Source organism: Mus caroli, unplaced genomic scaffold, assembly GCF_978045245.1.
Source record: "Mus caroli unplaced genomic scaffold, Mus_caroli_1 scaffold_5, whole genome shotgun sequence".
NCBI classification, from domain to species: domain Eukaryota; kingdom Metazoa; phylum Chordata; class Mammalia; order Rodentia; family Muridae; genus Mus; species Mus caroli.
The window spans coordinates 36,673,191-36,681,513 of NW_028227260.1; the positions used below are offsets into that span (position 1 = coordinate 36,673,191).

At 39.9% G+C, this 8,323-nt stretch overlaps 1 pseudogene; it reads left to right on the top strand.

Moving 5' to 3' along the window:
- Positions 1-1,384: 1,384 nt before the first annotated feature.
- Positions 1,385-3,827, top strand: LOC110286380 (lamina-associated polypeptide 2-like; annotated as a pseudogene).
- The last annotated feature ends 4,496 nt before the right edge of the window (positions 3,828-8,323 follow it).

The window sequence follows — 8,323 nt, forward strand, 5'->3', positions numbered from 1 at the left end:
GCCTAGTTGGCCATCAGTGGAAAGAGAGGCCCATTGGTCTTGCAAACTTTATATGCCTCAGTACAGGGGAATGCAAGGGCCAAGAAGGAGTGGGGTGGGGGAGGGGAGTGGGGGGGAGGGTATGGGGGGACTTTTGGGATAGCATTGGAAATGTAAATGAAGAAAATACCTAATAAAAAAACTTAAAAAAGATTTGACTCACCTATACACATAAAATAGGCATATGTTTAAATGAGAAAAATGATTACCGTATTTCTAAATATATATAAAGTACTTCTATCTTTGAAAAGGAAACACATTAAAATTAAATAAATGTTATAAGATTGACACTAAAAGAATAAAAATAATAAGCTAAAAGAAAAAAAACTGATCTTTTTAAAAACATTGTTCCAGTGTCCAATCTCAATCGTCTAACATAATTTAGGTAGGACATTAGGTAGTCTTATCAAGAGGCTGAGAAGGTTGCAGCTCATGGGCAGCTCAAACTATATTTCCCTCCCTGAGAGCCTTGTCTATGTTATGGACAGATGAAGCAACCTTGTCTAAGAATAACAGGTAGGAGGAGGTGCAAGCATTCAGGAGGCAGAGGCAATCCTGGAGCACATAATGAGGGTCTGTCTCAAAAACATCAGCCAGGCATGCCGGTGCACACCTTTAATCCCAGCATTCATGAGGCAGACACAAGCTGAACTCTGTGAGTTCAAGGCCAGCCTGGTCTACATAGAACCAGGGTAGCCAGGGCTATGTAATAAGACCCCGATTCAGCAAACAAAGATACTCCTTGTGGTGGACAATGTGGCTCCGTGGTCCTGATCTAACACAAGGAAGGATTCCCAGCATCTCAAACAAACACACTTCATATCATCTTCTGTTTTCTTTTTGGTTCTGGGGATTGATTGATTCATGCATGTGAGGCAAGTACACTGCTGCTGAGTTGTAGCCCCAGACTGCAGCATCATTTGCTGCTAATTCAGGAATTGTCACTCAAACTATATGAACTCAGTTAAGCAAGAATAGTTCACTGAATGCACACCCCAAGACTGAACTTCAGGACCACAAAAAAGGACTCGGGAGCCTAATTGTGGTACCAGTTTGTTCTTGGGGTAGGCTTATAAAGGAAAAAAAAAACCTACAATGAGCTCACATACAGCTTTGGGAAGTACTACGCAGTGGTTAGCTCTGACTCAGCCATTTTAGACCTAACAGTTCATAGTGACCTTTAATTTGATGGTTTCTATGTAAAGCTTTATGGAATTTCTTAAGATTATCAAACTTCATACAGGACATAATGTTGAACAGCATGACCCTGCTCTGCATTAAGTGATTTTTCTGTGTTAATGACTGGCAGGCATGTCACAGCAAGAATATGAAATAGCTGGCAGGCATGGATCAAAATGGCTACAGCGATGCTGGGGCAGGGCAGGCCTCACCACTTTTTGTTCATGTTCAAAAAGTGATAAAGTAATGAGTTTCCTTATGGCATTTCCACAATCCTCTGGTGTTCGCTGATCTTGGTCCCTGCACACCCAATCCTGCCCCTGCCTCCTTGCTTTCCCCCTACAGCTCCGGTTCCCAGGAACCCCACTTCTGGTTTTGTTGTTTTATTCTTTTGCCTTCTCTCCTCCTCAACCCTCCCTTAGTTTCCTTTTTCTCTTTTCATAGTGCCCTTTCTGCTTTCATGACTGACAGGTACACATACACACACACACACACACACACACACACAAATTAAGATCTAAGCTCTACATATTAAAGAAAACATGTTTTTTTGTCCTGAGACTTTGTTTGTTTGTTTGTTTTGAAACAGTGTCTTTCTGTGTAGGCTTGGCTGTCCTGGAACTTGCTATGTAGATCAGACTGGTCTTGAACTCACAAAGACCCTCCTGCCTCTGCCTTGCAGCACTATGCTCACCTTGGATATAATCATTTCTAGCTCCATTCATCTTGCTGAACAATATCATATTCTTATTTTTATTTTTAGCTGCATAAGACTCTGCTGTGTATTGGCTTACATATGATTTTTTTCACAAACAACTTTTTGTTTATTTTTAAGTCATGTGGGAGGGGTCTGTGTATGTGTGCTAGTAGGTGTTTGTGAAGGTCAAAGGATTCAGATCCTGAACCTGGACTTGCAAGTGGTTGTGGATCAGCTACCCCAAGTAGATACAGGGATTTGAACTCTGATCTGAGAGAGCAGTGTGTGCTCCTAAGCGCTAAGCCATCTCTCCAGGCACCCTGTTTTGTTTATCAAAGCTGTTTGTACTCAAAATACTATATGACGCAATGAGTATAATATGCCCTTTTTTGAGGCAAAGTTTAACTGTGTAGCTCTGGTTGTCTTGCACAGAACCAGGCTGGCCTTGAACTCACACGAAGCCTGTCTGAATCAGCTTGTGAAATACAGGGTGAATCCTAGTCCTACTGTGGGAACAACTAGGGAACTATATGAAAAATGTTGTTGAAACTGAGGGAACAAGGAACAGAATGAAGATCTCCTCAACCATCTTTCTTCCTCAGCAGAAATTATGAGACAGAACGGTATTAATGACTTTGACAGGTACAGTGACAATGACCAAGACTCCAAAATAGAGCCCAAGCTTAAGAAGAGAAGCCCACTAAAAGGCAGGGCAAAGACTCCGATAACATACAAGCAAAGAGGAATGGAGCATAATCAGAACTCTTCTCAGGCTGGAATAATTGAGACTGAACGGACGAGTGGACATTCAAAGGTGGGCCTGTGTAGATGTTACCTAGTGAGTCTACAAGAGGATGGCGAACTGCAAGGAAAGCAGTGGGAGTCTCACGACCTTCCTTTCTTTTCTGTTTGTTTGCTTTGTTTTGTTTACTTTTGTTTGTTTGTGACAGGGTTTCTCTGTATAGCCCTGGTTGTCCTAGAACTCACTCTGTAGACCAGGCTGGCTTCAAACTCAGAAATCCTCTTGCCTCTGTTTCCCAAGTGCTTCGATTAAAGACATGCACCACCAGTGCCTGGCTTTTTAAAGATTTTTTTATTATTGTATCTAAGTACACTTTAGTGGTCTTCAGATGCACCAGAAGAGGGAGTCAGATCTCATTATGGATGGTTGTGAGTCACCATGTGGTTGCTGGGATTTGAACTTGGGGCCTTTGGAAGAGCAATCAGTGCTCTTAATCGCTGAGCCATCTCTCCAGCCCTGACGACCTTTCTTTATAGATGGTGCAATAATTCCAGACAGTACTCTGTTGCTGATACTATAATGGCTTCCAGCAACTGATCCTTAGTTATGGGTAGATTAACTGGAAGTTTCAAGCTTGCAGTTCCTAGTCTGCCAGTCACTGAGTTCTCGTACACAACCAGAAGAGAGCCAAAGCAACCACTGAAGAGAGCTGAATTGGAAGGGGCTGGGGAAGGAGGAAAGAAGAGCAGAAAGGTACAGTCTTAAAGAAATGGTCCCCTATGAAACATCTATAGCAACAGAATCAATGGTAGTTGCTGCAGACCAACAAGTATGGTCCCTTGGCAGATGTCCCAAGACAGAGAAGGGATGAAAGTGGTGCTGTTTGTTATTGAAGGTTTGGCTTTCTTTTCTTCCTTCCTTCCTTCCTTCCTTCCTTCCTTCCTTTCTTTCTTTCTTTCTTTCTTTCTTTCTTTCTTTCTTTCTTTCTTTCTTTCTTTTTAAACCTTTTAAGCCATAGAAACCAACCAAGGAAATCTCTTCTCTAATTTTCTTCAAGATGCTAAAATATCAACTGAAGTTGGATATTTTGGCACATTCAAGTTAATCTCCTGTAATAACTGTGTAGAAAACATTTGTGTCCACTTGTTGACTGAAACAATAAGATTGTGATTTCACCTCAAAGTTAATGCTGCATCAAAAAGCGAACGGGATGCATACATAGACTTTGTTTCATTACTCTGGACTTTGGAGATCACATTGTGTCATGAATAATCTTTTCTAGCTTTGAAAAATTTTTTGTAGGCTGTGTTTTTGAATGTGGACAGCTTATTTCACTTTGGAAGAAAATACATTATTTTGTGTATTTGGAAAAAGAAGCAAACATGATGATGTAATGTGAAACTGCACGTTAAGTACTTGGAATTCTTACCAAAAAGATCTATGACTTATTCTCTCCTGGGTAAAGATGTTACAGATGTGGATGAAGTTCAGAGGGTCATGTGGTTGTATTTCCTGTAGTGCAGCTGTTGTTCGTGGAAGGAACCGCAATAAGCTTTTCTGTGACTTCTGTTAATGACAGCATTGCTGTTAGAGCCCTATCATACTGCTTCCTGAAATAATTTTCATATGATGAAAGTCTCATTAAGACCCGTTTAAGTACACTTGATTTTAAGCAGGGATCTTTGAGGGAAGTGTGTGTGTGTGTCTGTGTGTGTGTGTGTGTGTTTGAGAACTATAGCTAGCTGGTTATATTTGAAAATGCTGTTAACTAGCTATAATTTATTGTCATTGGAATCTTGTTCTTTCTATTTACAGTAAAGCATTTATCCTGTCAATATAGCTTATTATCAAAATACTTTTGAGATAAATAAATGTGAAGTGTGCTTGTTTAGCAGTTAAAAATTAAACACTGATTCTCTGTTCCACCTGGACCCATTATTGCATTGTCTTCTGTTACCAAAACTATGTATTTTGCTAGGGATTTTTTTATTTTGGGTTGGGGAGGATTGTTGAGGTTTTCGTTTGTTTTAACCATATAAAATTTGATTTAAATATTAGAACAAGTGTTTGCTTTTGAATTATACACGCGTGTGCGCGCACACGCGCACACACCACACACACACACACACACACACACACACACACACACACACACATCCTTTTGTGTCCTTTAATTAGGGACAATGAAGACAGATGCCACCTGGTGGTCAGAATCAAAATTGCAGTTCTGAAACACTGATGCTTCTCAAACAGAACCTGAGAGGAGAGGGAGGGGCTTAGACTTCTTGACTTAAACCAGATCTGTCTAGAATTTACAACCCACTGGCAGCGATTCTCTAAACACAAGGTTTTTCCACGGTCTCTAAGTCCCAAAGTAGATATCCACTTCCTGCCTGAACTGAAGAGAAAACTGTATGACTATTTTAGACGCAGTTTGAGACAGAAACACACCCAAAGATATACTACCAAAATATTCTTTTTAATCTAAACATATTTGCCCAACAAGCCAATATATCATGTACACACTTCTAAAATATACTATTTGTACATAATTTCATAAATTGTTGTCAGTTGGGTTACATCATTTTTACATTTTAAATCTTTTTTCCACTTATTTGTTTACCCTCTATGTGTGTGTGAGCACACACGCATGCACACATGATATACCTGTGTCTCAATGTATGAGTGTAGAGGTCAGAGAACTTGTAGGAGTCACTTGCTTCTCTCCTTCCACCCTGTTGGGTCTATAGGAAGCAAGGAGGTCCCAGATTAGCACTAGAGTAAACGGAAACGTTAAACACGCAGGGTTGTTCCTTCAAGCAAAGGAATGCATATCCTGTTATCCTCCCAGAAGGCTGGCAATGGCTTCGTTTAACAGGCTGGTGACCTTTGTGCTGTCTGTGTGGCAGAGATCACACCAGATCTTCCCACGGGGCCCGATTGTAAGCTTGATTTTCTCAGTCATTCTACAGAAACCGAATTTTGAATCTACACTGGCTACTTAGTCATGCTGAACTACTCTGCTGGCTCTGGTGGTCAGAGACCCCTCCTCTACACCCCACATCCCCACACCACCTCTGCAAGTTTCCAGAGGCCAAATGTCATGCTGCTTGGCAGTAAGCCCCCTTTACCTGCTTAGCCTAGCTCCACAGTTCTATCTTAATATGGTTTCCTAATTAAAATTTTCAAACAAGACCAAAAAGAGGTATATGTGTAAACTGAACCCTATGTGTATCATTAGCCTGACCCTCACTCCCTGACTCAAGTATATTCCCTGAAAATGTTTCTCTGAGTACAGTTTAAATACAAAAGAAAGCATTTATCTAAAATATATATTATACAGAATTATAATCACTCCATATGTGCTCTCTTACATTCTGCCTATTTCACTTACCATTGTAGCTCCCCTTTTCACTGACATTAAATAACTAGTGGTCTGGGCCAGAGAGAGATGGCTCAGTGGTTAAAAGCACTGACTGTTCTTCCAGAGATCCTAAGTTCAATTCCCAGCGACCACATGATGGCTCACAACCATCTGTAATGGGATCTGATGCCCTCTTCTGGAGTGTCTGGTCAGCTACAGTGTACTCGTATACCTAAAATAAATAGATATATCTTTAAAAAAAATAACTAGTGATCAATAGGCACAGATAATACTTCGTTCTGTTTTAAAGGCAGGATCTCTTGTAGCCCAGGATGACCTTAAACTGCCTGTGTTGTTGAAGATAGCTTGGAAACTGAATCCTCCTGCTGCCATATCTTGAGTGCAGAGATAACAAATATGCATTTCCTTGTCTAGCTCCAAACATCACTTTAACACACCCATCCCTTAGTAAGCCAGTTTGCCTAACATACCGCATAATGAATCCCATACAGTTTGCAACACTCAATTTTTCACCTAACCTTTGACTGGTTCCCTGCTAGCCACAGTACTTACTTAACTGTTTTCAGTATTTTAATTTTAATTATTACTTTTCAGTATCTCATGTAGATCAAACTGGCTTTGAACTCATTATGGATTGTCCTGAACTCCTGATCCTAAGTGCAGAGGATACAGGTGTGCATCACCATATACAGTTTTCATTTTTTTCTATAATATTAGTATTAAACTTTTACATATAAAATAACAAACAAAATAAAGATTTTTTATTTTAAAGTTTATTTTAAGATACATAATGTATAACATCCACTAAAATACTTTGATAAATAGCTATTATCAAAGTATAGCACACAATCTGTTGATCAAGATATGAAGAAAAACAATATAGGCATATCTATATCAGTATATCAGCGATTCTTTTTTTTTCTGACTTCAAGAAATGAAATCTTGCTGGGCAGTGGTGGCGCACACCTTTAATCCCAGCACTTGGGAGGCAGAGGCAGGCAGATTTCTGAGTTTGAGGCCGGCCTGGTCTACAGAGTGAGTTCCAGGACAGCCAGGGCTACACAGAGAAACCCTGTCTCGAAAAACCAAAAAAAAAGACAGCAGTTAATTCCATTTCAAGCACAGTAGAGAGGCCTGTTCAGATATATTAAGGACAGTCTACAAGGCAAGTCAGCTGGCTTGCCCAAAACAGTGGCAGCATAATCTGGATGCTTTTGCTTTACTGTATACATTGTGTCTGTCATAATCTGGAACCTTTCTGTTAGACAGAAAACTGCAAGTATAGGAAGAAACTTACTATGTGCATGCAGATGCATACATGAGCATTAATTCCTGTGTTCCAGGCCAGCTAGGAATACTTAACGAGAGACTGTCTCCAAAAGCCACAAGAAAACCAACAGAGTCAACTAACCTTGGGGCTTTCAGAGACTGAACCACCAACATACATACACAGCATACACAGGCTGGACCTAGTCCTCCCCATACATATGTAGCAGATGTACAGCTTGGTCTTCATGTGAATCTCAAACTGGAGCAGGGGGCTATCCCAAAAGCTGTTTCCTAACCATGGGATATGTTCTTCTAACTGGGCTACCTTGTCTGGACTCAGTGGGAGAGGATCCACCTAGACCCAGCAGAGACTTGATGTGCCAGGGTGGGGGAATACCCAGAGGGGCTCCACCATATCAGAGGAGAAGAGGGGATGGAGGGAAGGATTATGGGAGGGGGTGACCAGGGGGAGCAGGAGTGAATGGGATGTAAATAAATAAGGATAGATAGATAGATAGATAGATAGATAGATAGATAGATAGATAGATAGATAGATAGATAGATAAAATCCATATACAACCCCTGAAAAAAGAATTTGGCAATGTTTAATAAAATTATGTACATTTACAAATTATGTACATTTACGTGTACACATTAACTAAGTAGTACTATGGGAGGTTTTACTGTTTTTTTTCAATTATTATTTTAATTAGAAACTGAATTTCACACATGAATATAATGTATTTTCACCATATCCACTTCTCCCCTCAAGTTCTGTGTTCCCATCCCTTTCAAATTCATGCCCCTTTCTCTCTCTCTCTCTCTCTCTCTCTCTCTATATATATATATATATATATATATATATATATATATATATATATATATTGTATAGATATTATATATGTATGTATATACACACACATCACAGATATATAATGTACCAAGACTAATTAGTTCAATTAGTATTGTTCATATTTACATATTTACTTGGATATAGGGCTGACCATTTGGG